Genomic DNA, 13,198 nt, shown 5'->3' with positions numbered 1-13,198 from the left:
GACAGCCTGTCAGAATTAGAAACTTTAAACTGGACCTGCTGTGTGCTTACACTGGGCCAATCAGGGTAATCTACATCAATGTACACTACTGAGAGAGGGAGTGAAGGGAGCTACTGTGAAAACACAGCACTTGATTTTTATGTCATTTCTGACACAAGCACAGGCCTCTAGCCACTTTATTTCAACTGTTTCTTCTCCACTGGGTGGCAGTATTACCAAACACACCATTAGGTTCTACAGTTCATTGCACTCCTTGCATGTAATAACTTACAAGCGCTGCCGGTTAAAGTATTGCTGGGTTTTTTTACAGCATTTCCATACTGCACACAACTCTGCACACTGAGCTGCTTTGTTCTACAGGAGTAGCCAGGGGTGCCTCTCACTGTGCTCCCCAATGCCCAAAAAGTACTGTACAAAGACACACCAACTCAACGCAGCACCAGACCCTGCCAGAACAACAGATGTAAAACCTGCAGACATGTCCGCACTGCTACGATGATCAATACCCCACACAACGCACCTTTCAAGATCCCTGGGACCTAGATGTAAGCAGAATCTGAATGAGCTCTCCTCTGACATCTAGTGATGAGCTGGGGGAAAAGACTTCAGGAACAGACCACGTTTGCACAGACCCGCCCACCCTGCCTAGGTATGGAGCATGATGGAGCTGCTTTTGCCAAAATGATCATTTTTGGCAGTGTTGGATTATTGAGTGCAGGGGCAATGACATGTATGAGTAAAGGGCAGCAGAGCTGCACTTAGTCTGCCCTGATTGAGGGATCACCCTAAATTGAACCTCACTCGCTAAGCAGGGGCAGGGTTGCCAAAGCCCAGTAAGTGTGTTGTGCTTGTAGCTGATGGTGTGGACTCTGCCCCTCCCCCACCCCCCCCCCAAAAAAAAAAAAAAAAAAAGTCCTAGACATCATTTGACCTTCCCCTTTCCATCGTTTACAGGCAGAGGTAATTAGACTCAACTGAGAATCATTGTTTCTGTTCAGTGATTATCAAAGCTGAATCACTGATAAACAGGTCAAGGAACTATGCCTTAGACCAGGTGTTGGGACAGTGGTAGAAGGAAAAACAATGCAGAGGCTGTACTGGTAGTGAGGTTCTCTGCTACGCAGTGAAATCACTAGGAGCTGGGTGAAGAGGTGGAACCTTAGAACACGGCATTGCAGAAGTGGCAGTGAGCATGCAATGGCGGCAGCATGCAACCAGTAGCGGCAGCGAAAAGCAGCGACGGCAGCAGCAAACAGCCAATTGCAGAGGTGCACAGCGACCACAGGGACATTGTTCAACGCTCCTGTCCTGGGGTGGGAGGTGAACCCCTGCAAACACACCTCTGAACTCTGAGTCTTTGCTAACCAAGGACTGCCAACTGTGAGTAGGGCATCATTGGAGCCATATCCTTTATTTGTATTACCATAGCACTCAGGGGCCTTAGTCATGGACCAGGATCCCACTCTGTTATGCGCAGTACAAACACAAGACAAAAAGACAGTCCATGCCCCAAACAGTTTACAACCTAAGTAACTTTTATATAAGGGAATTAGTAGTCTTTGCTCAAGACATCCATGACTACAACACAAGTGGTGTAGCAGATCAGGGCAGAGCTGTGGGACAATGATGTTCATCATGCACAAGGGTGTAAAGGCTGCATCTATGGTGGAAAATGCCACATTTCTGTTGCATGTGATGGTGGAAACCAGGCAGTGGAGATTTCACAGAGGAGGACACTACAGAGCCCCATGGGAACTCTGAGGAATATAGTGACCTCACCTATAGGGAAGGAAGGGGCATTATTCCTGGATCTGTGCATAGCATGACTCCACTGTTCCAAACCCACAATGGGCCATGTCTGCTAGTCCTCCCTGTACCAAGCAGTAGCAGCTGCTTGGGGTCCCCTGCCCCTATTTTCAGACTGTGGGGAGGATTTTTGTCCCTCTCTCTATTTTTTCTGTGGAGAAAACCCTTTTCCTTGGGCTGTGGATGTGGGGCCAAGATTTGGCTCTATGTATTGGAAGCTTGCAGGACTTTTGTCCATACTATGTCTGACTCTCGCCAGTCTATTGGTCCTTCACCTTCCTGGGCAGGAAGTTAACTTATTGACATGTGTTACAAAATATCCAAAAGAGGATGTTGTCTTGGTGCCCACAGGATCATCTTTCTGGGGTGACATTCTTGTTTGGCTTGGAAATAGTATTTGTAGCAGGGGTCACTTTTCTAAGGCAAGGTAGAAGCCTGATCAGGATGTAAAGCCAGAGAGCCCCCTCTGGTGACTGGATGTGGTAAAACTGTTTTAAAAGAGAGATTACTATCAGAGAAGTGACTGCTGAAATGACACTTCGTGTTCCACAGATCCGCTTCCTGGAGGTGGTTGGTTTAGAGCTGCCGATCCACTGATAGAAATAAGGCTTCACTGCTCTCCACTCCTCTTGGGGCTCAGAGAGGAAGAGCTGGATTCTATTCCAACGTGTGCATCATCAGTGGAATTGCTCAAGGGCCTAGTCCAAAGCCCACTGAAGTCAATGAGAATCTTCCCCTTGACCCTCAATTTCCAACTGTAGGGCCAAATGCTGCCCTCTGTTACACCCATGCATCTGCATTGCACACCAGTGCGACTGAGGGAAGAACCCAAAGACGCTGGGAGTAGGAAGGCTGAGCTTGGCCTGCAGCATCCTGATCACTGGTGTTGGTTGCAGGCTAGGCAGGACTGAAGCCGCTGTCTGAAAGCTAAATGGAAGGTTTGATTCTAACTGCTCCTGTGTGGGAGCCCTTTTCTTTGCCATCCCCCGCCCATTGCACTGGCTCAGGAAAAGGCCAGCATCTGGTTTTGCATTTGGTTCTTGTGTGCAAGGTGCAGGGAGTAATTGCACTGACTGGCATTATGCATCCTGGAACTGGCATGGCCAGGACCTTGCTACTGTCCTTCCCCTCTCCCACTAGCTGGTGTTGTAAGGTTGTTCCAAGAAGAAAAACAGGAGAAGGAGCTAAACACATTTACCCCCAGCACCACTGAAGACATCCTGACACTGCCTTGCCTTTTGCCACAGCTGCTGATGGCTAGACCTCTGCACCCTCTTCTAATCAGGGCTATGGGCTTTAAAACCAATGATCTGAGCCTGAATGTGCTTTTTCCTTGTAATAATGAGCAATTTGACATGGAAATAACAGACACAAACATGCAACAGCATTTATAATTTCACACACAGAACTTCAAAATGCCTGGATAGAGCCACATCAGGAAATTGCCAGTTGCACATAATGAGTAGCACTGGAGACATTTGATCGGTGTTTCTGTGCAGCTTTCCTGGCCTGCTGTGAGAGCACACAATGTGAGATCTTTATGACCAGGTCTCTCCATCTGCTTACTCACATGCTGTCAGGTGATAATGAGCCTTCTGATTCTAACCCATGACAGGAAGGGAGGGGAATGAGGGAGTGCCAGGTTTGTGTGTGTCTGTGTGGTGGTGTCTACATGATTTGGTAGCATGCATTCAACTACACTGGTAGGGATCAAACTGAGCTATGCTAATAAGGATGCTAGGATTATAAAATTTAAACAGCAAAGATTCTCTGGTCTACCTCTCTCCCATCTCCCTTGCACTGGGCTGTTTGGAGCTCAAAGCTTCTGCTTATTAGCCTTGTTCTGCAACTGGATTCTACTGAGCCCTGCAGAGAGCAGATGATTGAAGAGAGGGGAGTTCTGATCATTTTTAATTATAGCCTCAGGAAACAGTGAACCCTGGAAGACTTTCTTGTAAAGCAGGTCGTTTACTGCATGCAAAAAGCAAATGCCTTGTGCTAGGGATGATCAGACATAGCAGTGTTGCCTGAGGAGAAAGGAAGGATACAAAGAAAGTGCCAGTTAATTGAACCAAGCTATTGTTTGCCTGCTAAAATTCATGTGGCAACACTACACAAGCAGAAATAGATAGTTGGAACCATTACAGGGGAAAAATCAGATCTGTTAGAAAGGAGGAATGGACAACTGAGGTGGGAGCAAGCATTGCAGACAACCATGTAGGTGGTACACCGCATTCAAGTATTACAGCAAGTTTAAGGCCACCTAAAAACTTCACCATGGCCGTTGTTTTACCCCATGACCACTCAGAACATCACAGCAACTCCACACCAAAGCTCAGATTTTCCTGCTTCACAGGAATCTTGGTGGAGAATGCAGATAATATATGGTGCAAGACACACAGTTGAGCAGTTCCAACTCTATCTAGTAGAGGACAATCAAACATATACACGCTAATCAGTTCATTATGATATATTAACAAAGAATGAATGTGACTTTACTACTAAGTGCCTGGAAAATAGATGCCTGAAGCAAACACACAATGTACATATGAGACTTATCATAGAATTTCAGTTACCTTCAGCCAGAATTTTGATTTTCATGCCTGTGACACTGGTGCAAATAATGTCGCAAAAGCCAAGGACATTGCATGCAGGGCATGACTGGACTAGTTTCCTGTACAGGATGTACTGTAACTTTTCAGCTTCGGGTCAACCATGTTCTACAACTAGCTTTACACCCAGAATGTAATCTTTGTAATGTGAGGGGTTTTGCAGACCCTAATATAAATATAATGGCTCTTATATTTTTGTCAATAAATTCTGTTTAGGTGTAATCTAGCCTTCCCCCTGCAGATACAAACAGGATGGTGCCAGGGCAGAAGCATAAGACTGTGAAACTGACTAGAAATAGAAGTGAAAGTGAACTGCACTGACGGGAATTGGTTTTTATTATGCTTTCAGTTGCATTATTCTAAGGTGTTAGTACAGAAGTAAGGATATAAAAAAATATTAGTGTTGACAATGTGAATCAATACAGATAGCAACTTCAGGAATATGCCAATGACACAAAGCTGTATGGATTGTTTTCAATCCCGGGTAGACAGCTCTAAAATATGTCTGTGTATAAAGGAACCTGGACTTGGAAGAATATCAGCTACCTCAGTCTGGACTGGAAAGATGGGGGTTATTCTAAATTGGAAGAGGGAGATGATTTAAGAAATTAGTTCCCAAACCCACTAGGAGAACCAGGCAGGCAGAAGTCAATGAGTTTCCCTGGGGACTCAGGAGTCTGCCAGAGCAGTTCTCCTTGTAGGCTTGGGGTCATAGTGAACACTGCTTTATCCTCGCTTCAGAGCACGTGGGGTTCATGCTGAACTCATCACTGGCCCTTAACAATCCAATAATAGATGTCACCAGCTAGCAAGGAAACTTTATCCATTCCTCTTGGACAATGACCCAACCATAGTAATTAATGCATTTGTCATTTAAAATACTCTCTTCCCCCACCTTCCCTGAAGAGCACAAATGAATATCTTCTGTTTTAGTTCTCCAGAGTGTGGTGGATGGCACTGAATGGCAAACGACAGCTGTGATAATCCCCAGTGGAGCAAGTACATTGTGTATGTCTGCTGATTAACCATTGCCTTTTATCCTTTGATTTTTCAGGTGACTCCATGTGAGACTCTACAAAATAGTTTCCTTTTTTAACAAAATGTTACTAAAACATAATTTTGCAATGTTTTTGGTGTCCCATATTGCTGGGGCTGTCATGGGGCAGGAATGGCTACATCTGACAGAAACTGCTGTGAGAGCTCTTGGGCCTGCAGGCAACTGTGAAGTGAGTGGTTGGACAAGTGTCAGAATGAGTCATAGATTTTTAGGTAAGAGGGGACCATTGTGGTCATCTAGTCTGCGTAGTATAAAACCACACACCGTGCTTTCTACATCAATCTCATAACATCTGCTTGAGTTAGAGCATATCTGGTAAAAAGAAACCAGTCTTGATTTAAAGACTTCAGGTGATGGAGAATCCACCATGTCTCTAGGTAAATTGTTCCAATGACCAATTACCCTTGTTGTTAAAAATCAGAACCTTATTTCCAGTCTGAATTTTCTGGCTTCAGCTTCCTCATTAGGCCTTTCTCTCTTACATTAGACAGCCATCTACTATCAGAAATCTCTTCCTCATATAGGGCTGGGTTGTGACCAAGTCTTGGATAAGCTAAATAGATTGAGCTTATTATGTCTCTTACTAGAAGACACATTTTCTAGACCTCACATCTTTCTTGTATCTCTGTTTTGAACCCCTTCCAATTTTTCAACATCTATTTTGAAGTGTTGACATCTGAACTGGACACAGTATTTCAGTAATAGTTTCACTAAGTCTGTTTACAGATGTATTACCACCTCCCTGTTTATCCAGCTGAGCCCCCTTAGCTACAGCATCATACTGGGAGCCCCCGTGTTTGCTCCCTTAGCTACAGCATTACACTGGGAGATCATGTTCAGTTGGCTACCTACCATTTCCCCTGAGTCTCTTTCTCTGTCACTGTCAGATCAAGTCCCCCATCTTGTAAGTGTGACCTACATTTTTTATTCCTAGATGTATGATCTTGCATGTGGCTGTATTAAAAAGCATGTGGCTCAAATGGGCCCACCTTATGAAATCTTGTAAACCTGACCTTTCCCAATCATTATTTACTACACCGTCAACTTCTGTGCCATCTGCAAATTTTACAAGTGACCATTTTATGTTTACTTATGATAAAGATATTGAATAGCATTGAGCAGGGACCCAACTAGATATAGTTCCATAGGGTAATGATTCCTCTTTTACAATTACTTTCTGATGTCTACCAGTTAACTGATTTTTAATATGTTTAATATGGGCTATATTATCTTATCAGAATATCAGGTGGGAGTAAGTCAAATGCTTCACGGGAGTCTAGTGTGTTGACACTGTTACCATTATCAGACAAACCTGTGCTCTTAAGAAAAAAAGATCTCGTTTGTTTGACAAGACCTATATTTAATAAACCCATGCTGATTGTCATTAATTATGCTATCATCCATCTACTCTTTACTTCTTGTAATCCATATCAGCCGTTCTGATTTTACCCCAGACTCATGCTAAGCTGACCAGCTGACAGTTACCTTTTTAAATACTGGCACAACACTAAGTTGGTTGTTTTAATCCCCCAGTCTCTTGGAACTTCCCCAGTGTTCCAATATTGTTAAAAATAACCCTTCATGGTCAGAGTGCTTCTCGGCCAGTTCTTTTAATACTCGGAGATGCAGCTTAGCTGGTTCTGCAGATTTAAAAAATGTTTAACTTTAATAGTAGCTGTATAACATCCTCCTTAGTTACTGATGGAATAGAAACTAGTTCATTATTCTGTGCATTTCATTATCCTTCAAGTCCTGAGAGTTGTCAAAGCTGTCACTGAAGGATGTACAGAAGCATTGCTGGATGGCATTGGAAGGGTCAAGTGCACTATTGCAGTAGCAACACTTGCATTTCCTCTTATCAGTAGGGCAGAGCTAGCCTGTGCAAGATGGAGAGACTTGCTCAGAGCACATGCCATTGCAATAGCTGTGAGTGGGACACTCCTAAGAGTGAGCAAGCTGAAATCCTGCTAAACAACAAAAGCGACTGTTCGCATCTTCCCATAAACTAAAGACCTACTGGCCTTTCTTATGTATTCAGTTTTGTCTGAAAGAATTGGAAGATGTAGGTCCTCAGATGGGATGGGTGCACTCACTGGAACAATGTCTTGTCATGATTGACAGGTTGTTGGAGTAGAGAGGGCCCATAGTTTCCCATCATGTCTTAAAATACAGCAAGAGGTCAGCAGTATTGTCTCTCTCTGATCTGAAAATAAAAACTAAGGCCTGGTCTACACTACAGACTTTTGTCGACCAAAGTCAGTTTTTTGCGCCAAAACAGTGGTGGTGTACACACTGCAATCTCCCCCTGCCAACCGATTTCCCCTGATTTTGTGACAAAAGAAAGCCACCTCAACAAGAGCTGTAGAACTTTTTGCACCAAACTTTTATCGACAAAGCATCGGTGTAGACACCACGCTTGGTTCTGTCACAGTAAATGGCCTCCAGGAAGTCCCACAATGCCCATCAGTTTGAGCTCTGCTGCCTTGCAGCCGTCCACCCCTTTTAAAGTTCCGGGAATTTTTGAAATTCCAGTTCCTGCTTGATCAGCATGGACAGCTCATATCTCATCTTCGCAGCTGCCCATGGCGGCTCCATCCAACACTCTCCTGCTTGGAGCACACCAGAGCTTCTGGATCTCATTGACATTTGGGGAGAGGAAGCTGTGCAGTCCCAGCTTCACTCCAGTGGAAGGAACTTTGATACCTAGAGTCAAATTTCTCATTTAATGGTGGAGAAGTACTATGAATGGGACACTCTGCAGTTCCGTGAGAAAATCGAGGAGCTGCACAAGGGGTACCAAAAGGCTAGGGAGTCAAAGCATTGCTCTGGTGCAGAGCCAAAGATCTGCTGCTTCTATAAGGAGCTGGAAGCCATCCTCAGCGGCGACCCCACCTTGACTGCCAAGAGACTCATGGATACCTCCTTAGGTTTGGGAGGCAGCAAACACCGGATTCAACCCCGATGAAGAAGTTGTAGATCAGGAGGTCGAGTTGGAGGACAATGCGGAGGAGGAGACCGGATTGCTTGCTGACATGGGGAGCCAGGACCTTTTCTCGACCATGGAGGGTTCGAGCCAGTTCTAGCCCTCCAGCTCTGGCATGCAGGATGCAGGAGAGGGGAGCTCAGGTAAGTGATTTTTTTGAGCTGATGCTGCTCAGTTACATGAGGTACAGCTGTCCTGTGCTTTGTTGCATTATACAGCTGGTTGAAGGGATAGAAATGCACAACAGTAGCTGTGTTTGCATGTGCTTCCCATTACCCTGTGCAGCTGGGCAGTGCGGCGGCGAAGTTTGTTAATGCATACCGAGATTTCACAGGAATCCTCCAGAAGATCTCTAGGAAACTTTCCTGGAGGTACTCGCCAATCTTCTGCTGGAGATTTCTCAGCAGAGCTGCTTTGTTTCTTCCCCCGTTGTAGGAAACTTTCCCGCCCCAATTGGCAATCACTTGTGCAGGGACCAAAGCAGACACAGGCGAGCAGCAGAGGGAACTGGTTTGAAGCTGCTCACATGGAGGAGATGCACCCTAGCATCCCTGCCTACTCTCAGGAGTGAAATATCGGCTTCTATGGCCCTCGCCTGTGGAAAAGGGTGGCATAATTTGAGATTTTGTCCCTATCTACCTGCATCAATACCCCAAACAACCTTTTCCCCACCTTGAATGCCCCCTCCCCTCAGGTACAACTCACCATGCCCTGGTTGATTGTTGAGTTGTGTGTTTGCCAGGGGTGTGAGAAAGAGGTGTATTTTACAGTAATGCATCAATGCTGTTATTGCACTCACAATAATGGCATGGCATGGCACAGTGCTGTTTACAAAGACACCTTATTAGTGCTCATTATCAAAATAGTTCCTCAAGGCCACCCTGATTCGAATGGCCCCCTGTTGTGCCCCTCTAATAGCCCTGACATCTGGTTGTTCATATTCATCCGCAAGGCGATCCACCTCTGCTGTCCACCCAGAGGGAAACTTTTCACCCTTAGCGCCACAAATATTATGGAGCACACAGCAGGCAGCTATATCCATGGGAATACTTTCCTCATTTAGGACTAACTGGCCATAAAGGCATCACCAGTGAGCTTTTAACCTGCCAAATACACATTCAATGGACATTCGGCACCTGCTCAACCTGTTGTTGAAGCGCTCCTTGCTGCTATTCAGGTTGCTCGTATAAGGCTTCATGAGCCATGGCAGTAAGAGGTAGGCTGGGTCTCCCAGGGTCACTATGGGCATTTCAATATCCCCTATTGGAATCTTTTGGTCTGGAAAGAAAGTCCCTGCTTTCTAGGGATATAAAGATTAGTTTAATGAAAAATTCGTTTAAACGTTCTAAAAAGAGAACATTTAAATGGTTAAACATAGGGGGGTGGGGAGCCATGCTGGGGTTGTCGGCTCCTCACTGCCAAGAGCTGCCTAGCTCTGGCTCCCCACCCCTCGCTGCACTAGCTGAGCAGCTCTCACTCACAGGGAGCTGAGCCTCCCCTTCCCCCCCAGCTGGGCTCCGTGCCTTCCTGTAAGTGAGAGCTGCCCAGCTGCTCTTGCTTGTGGGGAGCCGAACCCAGCTGTGGTTCTTTCCCCCTTCCTCCCCCCCCTGCACTGGGCTCTGCTCCTCTTAAGCCCAGCTGTGGCTCACCTCCCCCCCCCACTGGGCTCCGCGCCTCTCCCCCAGCTTGTGGGAAGCCCAGCCCAGCTGTGGCTTCCCCCCGCCCTCCCCCGGTGTTGGGTTCTGCTCCCCTGAGCCCAGCTGTGGCTAGGCCCCCCTGCATTTAAACAGCTGATTACTGTTTAAACAGTTAACCTTTTACATCCCTACTGCTTACAGCTTTCTGTACAGGCCAGTGGTCCTGAAGATGCGTGCATCATGCACCTTCCCTGAACAACCCATGTTGATATCAGTGAAACACCCATGGTGATCCACAAGCACCTGCAGTACCCTAGGGAGGTACCCCTTTCTATTGATGTACTCTGTTGCAAGATGGTCCATGCTGAAATTGTTATATGTGCCCCACCACAGTTAGGTAATCCCATAGCTGCGAAGCCATTCACTACTTCACACACATTTCCAAAACTCACAGTCCTTTGTAGCAGATTACGATTAATGGCCCTGCACACTTGCAATAACACAGCTCCAACAGTGGACTTCCCAATTCCAAACTGATTAGCGACCGACCAGTAGCAGTCTGGAGTTGCCAGCTTCCACATGGCAAGCACCATGTGCTTCTCCCCTGAGAGGGCAGCTCTCATTCTGCTGTCCTTGTGCCACAGAGCAGGGATGAGCTCCACACAGAGTTCCATGAAAGATGTTTCGCACATTCAAAAGTTCTGTAGCTACTGCTCGTCTTCCCAGACCTGAATAATGATGCGATTCCACCACTCAGTGCTTGTCTCATGTGCCCAGAAGTGGTGGTGCATCATGTGCAGATGCACCATGAATGCAACCAGTAATCTGGTGTTGTTTGTTTACATGGCACACAGCAGATCAGGTGCCTTGGATTCCAGTTCCGATTGCGCTCACGATATATTGCATGACCAGCCGTGATGTGTTCAGAACATTGATAACATCACTGAAAAGCAGTGCAGGATCCATCCTTTCAGATAGAGATGGTGGGCATGAAGGAAACTGAGACCGTTGAAAAATGCCACAAAATGCAGTCGGAAACCCATAGAATGACACTGCATCATGGAACGTTGAGCCCATTCCCATGATGCACTGTGATCCTCTCCACCTTCCCACAATCCCTAGCAGCACAAGGTGGCGAGTTGCGCAGTGGGATAGCTGCCCCCCAGTGCACTGCTCTCACTGTCAGTGCTAGAGCACCATGTGTGGACGTGCTTTGGCGAACCAATGAGTGCTGTGTGGACAGACACAAGCGCTGTAATTACAGCACTTTTTGATCTTCGCTGTAATTTGCGTCAGCATAACTTTCTAGTGTAGACAAGGCCTAAAAGGGATGTTAAAAACCCACTTAGGAAGCTTTATAATCTTTCAGTGCCTCCCTGAGTGGTGTCCTGTCTGCCACACTATCTACCACTTCTATGCAAAGAGCCTCACGGGACTAGGTCGTGGTGCTCCCAGCAAGGTGCTAGGGGAAACTGACAGCCCTTTCAAGCACAAGTCTGAATGCAGTGCCTTCTGTAGCTGACTCAGATCCACAATGAAAACACTTATATTCTTGTACCATCACCTTCTGGCCAGTGGTGCAGTTGCCTAATGGCAACCTCCATAAGACTCATGTGATGGGGAACCTGAAGCTGAAATGGTTTGTTGAAAGGAGATGGAGCCAACAAAAAGGAGATTGGGGGGGGAGGTGGGCGTTATATAAGGAAAGCTAGAGCTGGAGGAAACATGGAACAAGTACATCAAGAGAGGGCCAGTGAAGTTTTTCAGGGAAAAATGGCTTAATGGCGCATGAGGCCAGGAAACCACCATGGTTACAGAAAGTGGGATGTGGGAGGGAGGATGAGGCTCACACAACACCACACCAACAGGGAAAAGCTGCTGTCCACCCAGCGAAGGAGAAGCTGTTACCCCATGGCAGCAGTGTGCACAATCTGGCTCTGTGAGCTGCACGTCCAGCAGGATGGGGTTATTACTGCTTAGAGTCCTTACATCAAGCTTACCTTGGTGGGTTTGCAAATGCACCTTCTGATTTATCCACTGCCTCCAAAAGCAGGGAGGTGGGAGAGAACAATGGGCTCTGCCTTTTAGCTGCTTGAGCCTAACTATGGGACATTCCAGCCCCACCAGTCTCATTGGCCCTCAGAGCGTGCAGGGAATGGGCTCCTTTGGATAGACCCAAAGGGCTCTATTGGATCCAGTGTTTACTGTGCACTCATTAAGTACAGTCAACCAATGCAGACTATGGAGAGAAAAGTCATCAGGTTTTAAAGCCTCTTCAAGCCTGAATTCACTATCACTCTGTTAACAGTCTGTATTTTAAATCACATGACTATTTAACTATTACTCTAACACACTTTATTTAAGAACCTTAGTTTGCTACCATAAAGGGCCTGTTCCCAGACAGGTAAAACTCACATTACCTTCAGTTTGGGAACAGTCCCAAATTGCCCATTGTCCAAATTCAGCTCACAGTTACTCCCAATTTACATGAGCAACTCCACTGATTGCAATAGAGTGAAACTGCATTTACAGTGATGTCATGGAGATAAAAACTTGGTGCTATGCCATCAAAAAGGGCTCTGCGCTAACAGATTTAGCTGGCAGTTAAGGAAGATAACTGGTGGAAGCCCAGTTTAAACAAGAAAAATAAACCACAAAAACAGCCCCACTCAATCCCCCCATTGCTTTTAGGGGTCTGTTTACTGACAAAAGATTATTTCAGTAGCTGTTACTTAACTCCTGAGCATCTCATTCTTTGTCTTGAGATAATCAGGTTATAGAATTGCTAATGAGAAAGGATTTGATTTTATGTATTAATGGGCCACACTTTTAAACACAGTATCAACCTCAAATCTAGTTAATATAGAATACTTTGTTCTGGCTTAGATTTCTCAGCTGAGGTTTATTAAAATAAATCACTGCTAATTTAAACAAAATGACGGCACTCCTGCCAAAACATTCACTACAGGGGCCGTATAATTTATTTTGTATGGAGTGCTGTCCTAGGTAAGGAACATTGTAGTGAAAGTCAAACAGATCCCCATCTCTCAGCAATTACGAATGAAAATGGGGAGCCAAATCCTGCAGTTCCTGCCCATAAAAA

This window comes from Emydura macquarii, unplaced genomic scaffold, assembly GCF_026122565.2.
Source record: "Emydura macquarii macquarii isolate MOO-44397 ecotype Brisbane River unplaced genomic scaffold, CSIRO-AGI_Emac_v2 contig_1027, whole genome shotgun sequence".
Classification (NCBI taxonomy): domain Eukaryota; kingdom Metazoa; phylum Chordata; order Testudines; family Chelidae; genus Emydura; species Emydura macquarii.
The sequence above is the reverse complement of the archived record's forward strand: the minus strand, read 5'-3'. Positions refer to the sequence as shown.